At 46.9% G+C, this 14,499-nt stretch overlaps 1 pseudogene; it reads left to right on the top strand.

The window, feature by feature from the left end:
- Positions 1-1,266: 1,266 nt before the first annotated feature.
- LOC123076241 (probable inactive receptor kinase At5g58300) lies at positions 1,267-2,197 on the top strand (annotated as a pseudogene).
- Positions 2,198-14,499: the final 12,302 nt, after the last annotated feature.

Below are 14,499 nucleotides of genomic sequence, written 5' to 3'. Positions count from 1 at the left end.
TTATACTAGCACAAATGCCCGTGCATTGCAACGGGAGATCACCGGTTCCTATGAAGCATGTTTGGCCAAGTCTGAGAAAATGTGTCATGGGAGTCACTCATGAGAAAAGAAAGATTACTTGAGGATCGGGACGTGAGCTCACGACAATGGGGTATAGTTCAAGTAAATTTATCTACGTGAAGAAGAAAAATAGCAATATCAATAAATTTGAAATAATAGCAGTAACAAGCAAACCAACCTAGAATAACAATTGCAGTAGCAGCAAGCAAACCAACTATATATTACCTTAAAAATTCCCCATAATTAAACATATCTTCTTTACTAAATGCAACTCAACGAAGCAAACCCGAAGAATTTCATAGATAATCAGTCATAGACTTCACATGGAATCAAACTGCATATGTACGTGAATTGTAATTGCGGTGAATATAATTGCAATGCTACTTAAATAGAAGGGGTGGCCATTCAGTGAAGCATGTATATATTTTTCTCTTTTGAAGAGAACTGCTTACAGACTTGCAGTTGAATTACTCAATGTATTGGCAATGCAAGACAACATTCCATCAATGCTTAGATCGTCAAAGCTAGTGCAACTTCCTAACATAAACTATTCTTCGTTTTTGGCAAGCAAACGCATCCAAATAAACTATCCTTCCACTACACAATGATAAAAGCAAATAACTTTCTGCACAAGTTACTCAAGGAAGTCAATTAGGAACTTCTTCCTATTAACCAACTCTTCACATGCAGCAACAGCCATCATGTCAAATATGCTCAGCCTTGTGCATGTGGCAAGCATAGAATACTCAGTCTCATTCTTGTACGGAACAATCAAATGCTACAACATTACCAACTTCTGTTCCCGAAAAATGCTTTCGCCCCGTTATATATATAAAGCAACAGTCGCGGGCGCGCAGTGAGATCGCCACGCTCTCCACTCTCCAGCGTCTACTCTCCAGCGGGCGAGCAGCGGCGGTCCGGCCGGCGCGGGCTTTGCTCGCTCCCTCTGCCTGCGCCGCCTCCGCGCAATGCCGGCTGCTTCCGGCGCAGATCGGGCCGACTCCTCACCCGCCTCTCGGCCACAGCTCCCAATCGGCGCGTGACTCTGGGCGGAGGACAGCTGGATCTTGCGGCGGATGGCGCGAGGGAGGGAGGCACTCCGACAGTCTCTCGATTTCCGCCTGGCAAGAAAAGAGTGAAGAGCTGATGAGAAAGCATCGACTACAGAGTTGAAATCTATTGGCTTTCAGCAAGTCCGAACAATTAATGCAGCATCTTACACTTGCAGCATCTATGTCTGCTGCTGTTCTCTTTGCATGCATCCTGTATGCTAAAAGTGCCGATTTGAACTCCGACAAGCAGGCTCTTCTTGCATTTCCTGCATCCCTGCCCCATGGAAGGAAGCTTAACTGGAGCTCCACGACACCTGTCTGCACTTCTTGGCTGGGAGTGAAATGCACACCGGACAATAGCCGTGTACACACACTATGCCTACCTGCATTAGGACTCTTTGGCCCAATACCCTTAGATACGCTTGGCAAGCTTGATGCCCAGGAGGTGTTGAGCCTCCGGTCTAATCGCCTTACTGTTGAGCTCCCTCCTGATGTAGGATCTATTCCTTCTCTTCATTCCCTCTATCTGCAGCATAATAATCTGTGTGGAATCATACCAACTACACTTTCATCCAGCTTGACATTCCTAGACCTGTGCTACAACACTTTCGATGGGGAAATCCCATTGAGCGTGCAAAATCTCACTGGACTTACTGCAATCCTTCTCCAGAACAACTCTCTTTCTGGACCCATCCCTGACCTACGTCTCGCCAAATTGAGGCATTTGAATGTGAGCAACAACAACCTCAGTGGTCCAATATCACCTTCCTTTGCAGAAATTCCCAGCCAGTTCCTTCTTAGGGAACACTTTTCTGTGTGGGTCACCATTGGAACCCTGTCCTGGAACTGCGCCTTCTCCTTCACCGACACAACCACCATCAGTGCCCAGCAAACGCAAGAAGAGTTTCTGGAAAAGGATCAGCACATGTGTTCTAATTGCAATTGCTGCTGCAGGAGGGGTATTGTTGCTTCTCTTGGTTCTTGTACTCTTGATATGTATTTTCAAGAGAAAGAAGCACACGGGACCACCCTCTGTTTACCAGCTATACAGAGGGCATATGTGTCATCAAGTACGCCTGTATTGATCAGAAGGTAATAATGTCAGAATACATGAATAGGAAAAGACTTGTACAGTTGTAAGAAACCATGCAAAAGTTTTACCATATCTGTTTGTTGCACTCAATGTGTTGGTCTCAACTGCATGCCTATGTCATGATGCAAGTTCCCCATCATAAGTTCGTAACTTACTCTATATAAACCAGTCTGATCAATATTAAGTTTAATCAAAAAACCAATTTTCTTTTGAAATTCTACGAAGCCCTGACAAATTGAAATCCTCATGTTTTCCACAAAAAGTTAACTTTTCATGAACTGAGTATGAATAGCAGCATAGCGTGATGGGAATTGGGAACCACCCACTGCCCAACTTCTTCAGACCCACTTGACAAGAACTGTGTCTGCAAGTGACAAGACTAAAAGATGTTCAGAAAGCCACAGTCCGGAACAAAAGTTGAGAACAATGATAAAACATGTATAGTTGAAAAGGATTTTGCGAGTGTCCATGGCCAACCTGCTCCAGCTCTAGCTTTCCATCCAATTCATATTCTGAGAGGACAATTCGTTTCTGTCATATCAAGAATTTTTCCTAGACACTAAAAACTGTTAGGTTCAGGAGCAAGCCTACTCGATCCTTTAATTCCACCAAAAAAATGCAAACATAAAAAACTCATACAGATTTACATATTTTGCCTTTTCCCCCTCAATATGGCAATCATAATACAAAAGGAGATATGCCAAAAGATCGACTAAATGCATATGTAATTGCTATTTTTGGCCAGCAATGCTAGTCGCTTCACGAGAGGGTATAGAGTTGCCACTATATTAAAACACAATATGACAGAAAGAACTGGAAATTTCCTACCTGGGCCGAGAGATGTGTATGCACACAGCACGCCGATATTTTAACTTCGACATATGCGGGCGGTTTGAAGGTCCGCGTTGAAGATGCCCTTATGTGACATAAACAGAGGAACATTTTGGACAGTGAAAGCTGATTCTGAGAATCATTCTTGTGGACACATGTATTTTGAAAAAAAAAATACAAATTTAAAAAGAAAAATAATATTTGAGTAGTGCCCATTATTATAATAAAGATACATGCTCTATAACTAACAAACACCAGAAACATTAAATATTAATCCCTAAGCAATATTAAAAATGTATGTTAGAATTTACATTTTCTTATCTTGTATACTAAGCCAAGCAAAGACATGTGTTCTGTGGAAATAATTGTTTAGCTGATCTTGCAATTCATCAAATAGATAAGATGTATTTTTTTTGCCATCCCCAAAAGGATGTAGTTACTAACCATCATTAGGTTATACGACAACTGTGATCAGATGAAGTATCATATCCCCTTACATGAAAGACAAAACCTCTAGAAGTGGGAGTCTGGCTTGGACCTTATTTTCTTATTAATAATCTATTATTTCTTATAATGTAAAGCTTCTCTGTTTTCTCTTTGGAAGCAAGAAACAATATTATCTCTGTACTGAAAAGAAGTACAAAATCTAAAACGATTCACCTATTCGTGCTTGAAGTCGTCCAGTTAGATGACTATCAAGCATAATGTGGTATTAATGTGGAAAGTATCCACTTATAGGACACTTTCCATGACACATAAAAACTCTTGGTGTAATACTAAATGTTTAAAATGTGAAGCAAAATTTAAGATTATCAGGCCCAATGGAATCTCATATGTCAATGAGTTACATCTAGCTGAACTGAACACAAATATAGGGCATGCTTTATTAGCAGACCATACAAAGAACAGAAGATATCATATTTTGGCACCAAGAGAGTAGGGCAGTAGGCATTCAGAGTGCATAAGAGAAAGGAATTAAAAAAACTGCATGCATTATGCATTGCATTGCTACAATACAACGCAAGTAAGGTCATTCTTAGATCCTTACCTCACCCTTAGGAACGTCCATCGGCATGGTGTTTCTCCTGCAGATCGCTTGGCCGCATGGACGAGGATACTGCTGCAATGTGCTACATTGTAGTGTGAGAAGGGTTGTTGATAGATGATGCATGTGGAGCTTGTGGTGGAGTTTGGTGGGGCAACCCACTGTTGCTGTAGGTACATTATGTAATGCATGTACTCCTTTTTCTCCCATTATTGTTCAGCTGCAGATGCAAATCATATTTTGTCACCAACAAAGTAGCTAGGCATCAATTCAGAGTCCATGGGAGAAAGGGAGAAAACAAACTGCATGCATTATGGGCTATATTACTACAATAAAGGGCAAGCAAGGACATCCTTACGTCCATACCTCTTAGGAACGTCCAGCGGCAAGCTCGCTGTCTCACCATTCGGAACATGCTGCCGAGAAACAAAACAACAAAGAACTGAGCATCAGCCTGCAAGTAAGCATATTATAAATCAAAGCGGAATATCTTACTATCACAGTAACATTGGAGAAGATCAAGGTATAATTTCTGAAGAAAAGCTCACTCCAATCTTCCACCAATAAACTGTAGCAAATTGAGGAATTCTTAGGCAGTCAGATTTTGTTATCAAGAGGTACTGTAGGAAGAAAAAAATACCTGGGAAGAATCAAGCCGTCGCTAAGAAGAACATCACCTCACATCACAGGCTGTAAGGATGGATCTGATCTCGGGCGGCGATGTTCGCTGTGGGAGCCAGGCGAATGGATCTGATCTCGGGCGGAGTGCGCTGGAAAGGAGTGGTTGGTCGAGAAGCCGACGGGGTTGGGGGAGCCCTCAACGCCCGAGGCGTCCGCTGTCGCCGGTGGTCGAAGTCCGCGGGTGTGGGGGAAGTTGGGGTAGGGAGGGTTAGGCGCGCCGGCAGGGTGGGCGGCGTCTACCAGCGGCTGCCGGCGGCGCACGACGGCGCGCGGGGAGGTAGGGTGGGGCATGGCAGGAGGTGGCGGCGCGGTGGAGGCGGAGATGGGATTTTTCTGAAGGCAAGACCGCGCAGGTGGCTGTTTTTTTTCTCACACGTACCGTTTCGGGTTTGAGAAGTGCGGGTTAAATATTGAAAATCACAGGGGATATTTTGTAAAAACACCACGACGGTGAGTGGGTGGGGAGAAGCACTAATTGCTTTATTATTATTAGCGAAAGATGAGTTATGTGATTTGGTTACCGAATGTTGTTCGGTGTCCCCGATGAGATCACGAACATGATGAGGAGTCTAGAAATGGTCGAGAGGTAAGGATTCACATATAGGACGATAGTATTCGGACACCGGAAGTGTTCTGGGGGTACCAGGTACGTATCGGGTCACCGGAAGAGGTTCCGGGCACGCCCCGGCAAAGATATGGGCCTTATTGGGCCAAGGGCGGGACAGACCAGGCCCTAGTGGGCTGGAGCGCCCCCATATAGGCCGAATATGAGAAGGAAGGAGGGAAGGGAGAAAGGTAAGGGGAGGATTCGACCTTCCCCTTCCCTTCTCTCTCCCTCTCTTTCCTTCCCCCTCCGACACTTATGGAAGGGGGAAGGCCGACTTGTGGGAGGCATCCAAGTAGGATTACTCCTACTTGGGGCGCCCCTTGCTGTTCCCCTCCCTCTCCCACCTACATATATGTGTGGGCGGTGAGGGAGTCCTGGATTAAGGGGTCCTCGGATGGTCGAGCTATGTGACATGGGCCGGACTAATGGGCCGCTAAGATACAAGATAGAAGGCTTTCCTCCGTGTCCGGATGGGACTCTCCTTGGCGTGGATAGCAAGCTTGGCGGCTAGTCGTATAGTTTCCTTTCTCTGAAACCGACTTTGTACAACTCTGGCCCCCTCCGGTGTTTATATAAACCGGAGGGTTTAGTCATAGAGGCAATCACAATCATGCATGCTGGACATCTAGGGTTTAGCCATTATGATCTTGAGGTAGATCAACTCTTGTAACCCCTATGCTCATCAAAGTCAATCAAGTAGGAAGTAGGGTATTACCTCCATTAAGAGGGCCCGAACCTGGGTAAACATCATGTCCCCCGCCTCCTGTTACCTTCGATCCACAGACGCACAGTTCGGGACCTCCTACCCGAGATCGGCCGGTTTTGACACCGACATTGGTGCTTTCATTGAGAGTTCCTCTATGTTGTCGATAGAAGGATCAATGGCTCACCTTATTGTCAATGACAAAATCACCTCCGGAAAGGCCCTAGTTCCCAGGCAGATCCTCCAGATCGGCAGTTTCACCATGGGCGCCCACCCAGCCGTTAAGCGCAAGGCGGTCCCCCAGATTGCCAAAAATCATCTCTGCACCAACCCCGAAAGCGTCGATAAGATGGATCCAGCAGGTATCTCATCTTTAAAAGAACTACTAGATCGCATCGCCGCCCTGGGGCTCGTAACAGATTATGATCTGATTGGGCTTAAACCCGATCAGAGGGAAATCAGGTCCCCACCTGTCACCCACCTGGTGACAGTTGTGGAAGAGCAAGTTGAGGATACCGCTCCTCCTATGCTAAAAACAAACTATGCTCGGATCTCTGAGCCCTGTGAGCCGGACACCCATCTTAGAAGAGAGCACTTGTCCTCCAAACATAGAACCAGGCGTTGAGCCTAAAAACCCCTAGGACACTCCGGATCCTGGGCCAGTGACCTCAGAAATTCTTCAAAGTCCGGATTCCATAGTGGGTCAGGGTTCGGATTTAAGCCCACCCGCCCACCAAAAGCAATACTCTCCAAGCAATTACGGTCCCCCGGACATATGCGACTTAATGTATGTATGGCAGCAACCTCAGGAAACAGTCCATCACTTTTGGGCTAGATTCCTCCTTGTTAAAAACAAGATCAAAGATTGCTGCAACGACGATGCGGTATCAGTCTTTTGCCGCAACTGTACGGACGAGGGGATCCTCAATGCCCTCAACCGACGCCGCATACTGCACTTTGCAGATTTGGCACACATAGTATAGAAGTACTGCACAATGGAAAGCGCTTGGAAAGCCCAGACACCTCGGTGGGAAGCACCGACCTTTAAGCCACCAGCCGGTCGGGCAAAAAGGATGCACCCTCACGGGGCACCTGATCATCACTCCACGGACAAGAAAATTGAGCCCTTAACAGGACATAGAATGGCCCTTGATGAATGGCTCGACAAGCCTTGTCAAATACACACGATGCCGAATTCCGAACCAACACATAGCCTTCGGGCATGTTGGATACTCCGGCAGGTGGCTAAGAGCGGTGAGGCCATCCTCACCAACACTACCCCAGAGAAGTACTCCTCGAAGGATAACGATCTCAATGTATTTACGGTCTTCGAGACCTTTTCTTCAAATAATTGGCATAAAAGGGTGCTCCGCGACCTTGCCGAAGTTAACCAAGTAGCTGCAATAAGTCCTTGGAACGACATGGCGATAACTTTCAATGCTACTGACGAACCACGTGCCCGATTAGTCCGAGCACAAGGCACTTTAGTTCTAAACCCAATTGTGGAAGGCTTTCGGCTCACTAAAGGGCTCATGGACGGTGGCAGCGGATTGGACCTCATTTATGAGCACACGCTCGACAAAATGCAAATGGACAAGAGCCACATCGAGCAGAGCAGTACAACCTTCCAAGGCATTATTCCTAGTCGAGAAGCCGATGTTCGGGAAAAAATAAACTTGATGTGGTATTCGGCACGCCGGCGAACTACAGGTCCAAAGAGTTAATCTTCCAGGTGGCACCTTTCAACAGCGGATATCACGCACTTTTGCGGCAAGATGCATTCACACGCTTTCAAGCCATACCTCATTACGGGTACATGAAGCTCAAAATGCCCGGGCCCAACGAAGTTATCACTATCACCAGTGATCCGTACATAGCACTCCGCGCCGAAAACAAAACCGCATCCTTGGCCCTTGAGGCACTATCCGAGGCCCTTGCGGCCGAGGAGCTCACCGCTCTGTGTTCCACGGTGGATAGAGACGACGTAATCCTCGATAAAAGGCCTAAATCCACTTCTTTCAAGCAAGTAGACGAAATAGTCAAATTCCAAGTCCACCCGACAGATCCTAATAAAACAGCAGCCATTGGAGCACAACTGGATCCGACGGTCGACGCCGCTCTAAGAGCATTCCTGCCCGAGAATTGGGACATCTTTGCCTGGCACCCTTCAGATATGCCAGGAATCCCAAACGGACTGGCCGAACACAGCCTCAACATAATAAAGGTGTTCAAGCCAGTCAAGCAAATGCTGCGGCGATTTTCCAAACCCAAGCGACAAGCTATGGGGAAGAGCTAGCAAAACTACTTGAAGCCGGGTTTATTCGAGAGATAAAACACCCGGATTGGCTAGCAAACCTGGTCATGGTACCAAAGAAGGAAAAATCCTGGCGCCTTTGTGTCGATTTTAAAAACCTCAATAAAGCTTGCCCTAAGGACCCCTTCCCACTTCCCCGCATTGACCAAATCATTGATGCAACTGTAGGACATGATTCACTGTGTTTGCTCGACGCATACTCCGGATACCATCAGATTAAGATGAAGGAATCCGATCAGGCCGCACCGGCATTCATTACCCTGTACATGCCTTTCTGCTTCAAGACTATGCCTTTTGAACTCAAAAACGCAGGCGCCACTTATCAACGCATTGTCACGCCCAATATGCGACCCTATCCACGAGGAACTCGAAGGTCCCACCAAGGATAGACCCGCATATTGAAACGCTTTTACAAGGTGGATATCATTACATCAACATTTCATAATAGTTGGGGATACATACAAGAGGCATACAATGCCACAAGAATACATCAATACATCATACATAAGATCAACATCCGACTACGGATGAAACACAAACAGAAGCTCAAACGACATCCACCCTGCTAGCCCAGGCTGCCGACCTGGAACCTATCCCCTGATCGAAGAAGAAGCAGAAGAAGAACTCCAAAACAAGAGACATCGCTCTCGCGTCATGATCATCGCAAAACCTGTACCTGCAACTGTTGTTGTAGTAATCTGTGAGCCACGAGGACTCAGCAATCCCATTACCATGGGTATCAAGACTAGCAAAGCTTAATGGGTAAGGAAGGGGTAAAGTGGTGAGGTTGCAGCAGCGACTAAGCAAGAATGGTGGCTAACATACCCTAATAAGAGCGAGAAGAGAAGCAACGGAACGGTCGTGAAACTAGCAATGATCAAGAAGTGATCCTGAACTCCTACTTACGTCAAGCATAACCCATAAACCGTGTTCACTTCCCGGACTCCGCCGAGAAGAGACCATCACGGCTACACACGCGGTTGATGCGTTTTAATTAAGTCAAGTGTCAAGTTCTCTACAACCGGATATTAACAAATTCCCATCTGCCACATAACCGCGGGCAGGGCTCTCGAAATTTTATACCCTGCAGGGGTGTCCCAACTTAGCCCATTATAAGCTCTCACGGTCAACGAAGGATATTCCTTCTCCCGGGAAGACCCGATCAGTCTCGGAATCCCGGTTACAAGACATTTCGACGATGGTAAAATGAAACCAGCAAAGCCGCCCGGATGTGCCGACAAATCCCGATAGGAGCTGCACATATCTCGTTCTCAGGGCACACCGGATGAGCCAGACGTCGGGTTGGCATAGACCCTGGTTGCCCAGGGGGCGCCGGACATCGCTCGGTTTGGACCAGCACTTGGAGAAGCACTGGCCCGAGGGGTAAAATAAAGATGACCCTCGGGATGCGCCACTCCCAAGGGAAAAAGGCTAGGTGAGGCAAATGTAAAACCAAGGTTGGGCCTTGCTGGAAGAGTTTTATTCAAAGCGAACTGTCAAGGGGGTCCCATAAATCACCCAACCGCGTAAGGGACGCAAAATCAAGGAACATAACACCGGTATGACGGAAACTAGGGCGGCAAGAGTAGAACAAAACACCAGGCATAAGGCCGAGCCTTCCACCCTTTACCAAGTATATAGATGCATTAATAATATAAAAGATATTGTGATATCCCAACAAAGTTCATGATACCCATGTTCCAACATGGAACAAACTTCAACTTCACCTGCAACTAGCAACGCTATAAGAGGGGCTGAGCAAAAGTGGTAACATAGCCAAACAACGGTTTGCTAGGAAGGATGAAAAGGTTAGGGGCTGACATGGCAATTTGGGAGGCTTGATAACCAGGTGATAGGTAGCGCGGCAATAGCGATAGAACGTAGCAACTAGCATAGCAATGATAGTAATGAGATCCAAGGTGACGGTCATCTTGCCTGGAATCCCGCTAGGAAGAAGAACGAGTCCATGAAGAAGATGAAGCCACGAAGACGAACCAAGCGTAGACGAACGAATCCTCACGATCGCAACGAAACGGGAACTATCGAGAAGAAACACACAACATGGTAAACACACCACACATGAACAAGGCATGATGCTCAACCAAGTATGATGCATGACAAGGCTACATGAAGCTACTCATGGCAAGAGATGATGCATACAAGAGCAACACATCAAAGCAAGTTTAAATGAGGCCGGAAACAACCTATAACAATTCCGGTAAGTCCTCATATGCAAGTTTCGAAATTGGTCCAGAACTGAATAAACCTTATGTTCAAGTTGTTAAAAAGCAAGTTAAGATGCACCAAGATGATCTACATGAAATTCTAGTCAAGTTACATATAAAGTTCATTAGATTCGGAGCTATGGCCTAGAAGATATGAGCAAAACAAGTTAAACATGACATTGATGCAAAATGCATACAAACATCAAGCAAACACACTCAAAACATGGTTGCAACAAGGTAATATGAAACTACATGCAAAACTAAGCAAGTTTCATATAGAGCATGCTCAAAACGGAGCAACGGTGCAACACATACACTAACAAGATATAGCAACAATCTGTCCAAAACAGCAACTAGGCATCTAGCAAGCATCAAACAATATGTTACAGCACCTTAACATGAAAACAAATGACATGGGCATGATGTAAAGGTAAAGCATTAAAAAACATGAACACTGAGCTATCTCCAGAAAACATTATAACATGCTCAAAAGGACATGGCAAGATTGCAAATAATAACAGTTTCACAGACTTGGCAGAATCACTGGACATGGCAGAAATAACATCAGGTTGCAAAGTTTAGAGCTAACAAACAACATGCTACAGGAACAGATCTTAGCAAACAAAGGCATGTTATGAATCTAATAATTATATAGAACAAAAGTCCCTTACTGAACATGAGCTAAAAAGGCACAGAAGATATGATGGCACCCAGGTAAACATAGCAAGTTTTATTAACAGCTTCAGACTTGGAAGAAAAACAGAGCATGGCAGAAATAATGATAAGTAGGCATGTTGGTGAGCTTGAACCACTCACTACAGAGCATTACATGGCATGGCAAGGTAACCAGCAGTAATAAGGCGTAAATATGAAGCTAAGCATGACAATATCATAGTCATAGGGTACACGAATCACTATTAACAACCATGGCAAAATTGATTAACATGTAAACAATCTGCCAGGAACATTTTATAGCAAAAGTAGAGCAACATTAAGACATGCTAGAGCACTCCATAATTTCAAATATGGGCATGGATGGATAGAGCATAACATGTGTAACAAAACATCCTTAGTGAACATCTCCGGATTATGCATAGAATGACTTGTAGCAGCAGGTTTACAGGGCATCACAACATAACAGACTCAGACTTAGCAGAAATGACTGTCACAGAAATCAGCAACATCACGGAAGCTACTTTGCATGCTTGTGCTAGTCACCACATAGATCCTAAAAATACAAGACAAGTACCTCTGTAAATATGGCATGATGTTGATCAAAACACATGTAGACATCAACCTCATAGGATGCACACACAAAATGCAATGAAAAAGACAAGCCATCAAGTTCTGATAACAGACAGCAGATAACATCATATAGCACTCTTGCAACGATGATTAGGGCATCAAGATAAACTCTAATGAACATGACCCAATGGAACAAAATGAAGAGCATCGCACAATAAACGTTCTGACATATCATGCATGCAAAACCGAGCAGTACACACAAAGTTATGGCAGGTCAAAGTATGCAACATGCTGATAAAAACCCTGGGACTTGGAGAAAATTATACCCCGCGGAGAACGTGGACGGGACGGAGGGATCCGGGCGCGGGACGACGCGTTTGGTTCTGGGACGGGTGGATCTCATCCCACCCGTCCGGATCCAGCGACGGGGCAGCCGGCGACGGCGGCGGAGGCGCGGCGCCGGCGGCGGAGCGCGGAGGCGGACGGCGCGGGGTCCGGCGGGGTCGGCCAGGCGGCGCGCGGGGTCGCGGTGGCGGGGCGCGGACGCGGTCGGGCCTGGCGCGGGCGGGGTGGCGCAGGAGACCGGGCGGCGGGGCGAGGTGCGCCGGCGGCTCGGTCGCCAGGGCGCGGCGGGGGCTGCGGGCGCGGTCGGGCCCGGCGCGGGCCGGCCGTGGGCTCCACGGGCCGTGGAGCGGTGGGGAACCGGAGGGGCGACGTGGAGGACGGGGAGTGGCTGAGGAAGCGGCGGCGGACATGTCCGGTGGTGGGGAGAGGTGTCCGGCGGCATGGAGGGAAGAAGGTTAGGGTTTACACCGCGAAATTCGGGGAGGGGTGTTTATATAGGCATAGGGTGCTAGGAGAGTCCAAATGAGGCACGGTTTTCGCCCACACGATCGTGATCGAACGACCGAGAGCATGGACGGGTTTTTGCTGGGTTAGTGGGCTGATTTGGAGGGGTGTTGGGCTGCAAGACAAAAGGGGCTTTCGGGCTACGCGGTTAACCGTTGGGGCATCAAACGACCTCCAAATGGAACGGAATTTGACGGGCGGTCTGTCGGTGCTATACCAAGGCCACTCGGCAAATACCGACCCATTCCGAGAAGGTTTTTCTCCCGCTCACGAAAAGAAAACAAAGGGGGTGCAACGGGTGCGACGAGAGTGTCGGATCGCGAAACGGACAACGGGGAAAAGGACCGGATGCAAGTTTTGAAAAACAAGATAATGCAATGCAGATGATGACATGGCAAAATGCAACACGCAAGCAAATGACATGGCAACAACGATGAATAACTAGAAGACACCTGGCGCATCGGATCCGGGGCGTTACAACACTCCTCCACTAACAAGAGATCTCGTCCCGAGATCTTAGGACCAAGACGGGAGAGAAAAAGGGATGAGGTGAAATAAGAACCAAACAGTGAGGATGAACAAAGTCAAGAACACTCGAGTAGGAAAGAGGAATGTTGAATGAGACAAGAAGCAAAAGCTCAAGGAATAAGGCTGAATTTGAAACCACTCTAGTTAGGACAAGATGGAAAAGGAATAATAACGAAGGATTTTATGCAGCAGTCCAGCTGAACAAGGAAAGAATAGAAAACGAGCTTGAGAGGATGGAATGATACTTGATGAAGACACGAGACAAAACCTCCGGAAAGAATTGAAAGAGTGGAATGAGAAGAACGGGGAAGAAGATGACAACTTCTACCATGAATGAAATAGAGAGCATCCTTAGAAGGAAAACATTGAACGGAGTTGTTGGAAATTCAACAACAAAAGAATAAACTTGTTGTGGACTTATGGATAACATCTCAAAATTATGAGGTGATAACCAACCACAAGCGGAAAAGATTGAAATAGCTGAGAGGAACGAAGAAATGCAAAACTCCACTTCAAAAGAATACGGAGAATTAGTTGCACCTCAAGACGCAAGAAGAAAAGATACTAGAACTCCTTGAACAAGAATCTTGATGAACACTTGAAGAATGAATTAAATCATGACGAGCCACCGTGATGAACTCCGGTAACAAAAGAATGACGTGATAAAAATTGAGGGATGAAAGGGATAATATTAAATCCTTGCGATGATTTGGATGGAGGTTCGCGACGAACCCGAGCGAGGCGTTCGCCTACTGAACTCGAGCGAGGCGTTCGCCTACTGAACTCGAGCGATTGCACTGCAGGCTATGCATTACTGAACCCGAGCGATTGATCGATCGCTATTAACTGAACCCGATCGAGCGATTCCTTCGCTACTGCTGCTAACTGAAGCCGATCGATGCTGCATCTGGATGAACAGTGAGCGTTGCTGGGGGGGGGGGGGGGTTTGGATGAATAGTTCCCGGTGGGGGTGGATGAACAGGACCCCGTGGTGTTGCCTCTGGATGAACAGGACCCCGATCAATCGAGCCAGTTGGGGCTGGATGAATAGGACCCCGTGGAGGGCTGGATGAACAGGACGACCCCGTGGAGGGCTGGATGAACAGTAGACGGTGGAAGGCTGGATGAACAGTAGCTAGTGGAGGGGTGGTTGAACAGGAGCCCGTGGAGAGGGCTGGTTGAACAGTAGCCGGTGGAGTAGCGCGCGGTGGAGGCTGGATGAATGGGAGCCCGTGGATGAACAGTCGCAGGTGGAGGCTGGAGGAG

Source organism: Triticum aestivum, chromosome 3D, assembly GCF_018294505.1.
Source record: "Triticum aestivum cultivar Chinese Spring chromosome 3D, IWGSC CS RefSeq v2.1, whole genome shotgun sequence".
NCBI lineage: Eukaryota > Viridiplantae > Streptophyta > Magnoliopsida > Poales > Poaceae > Triticum > Triticum aestivum.
The sequence above is the reverse complement of the archived record's forward strand: the minus strand, read 5'-3'. Positions and strand labels throughout refer to the sequence as shown.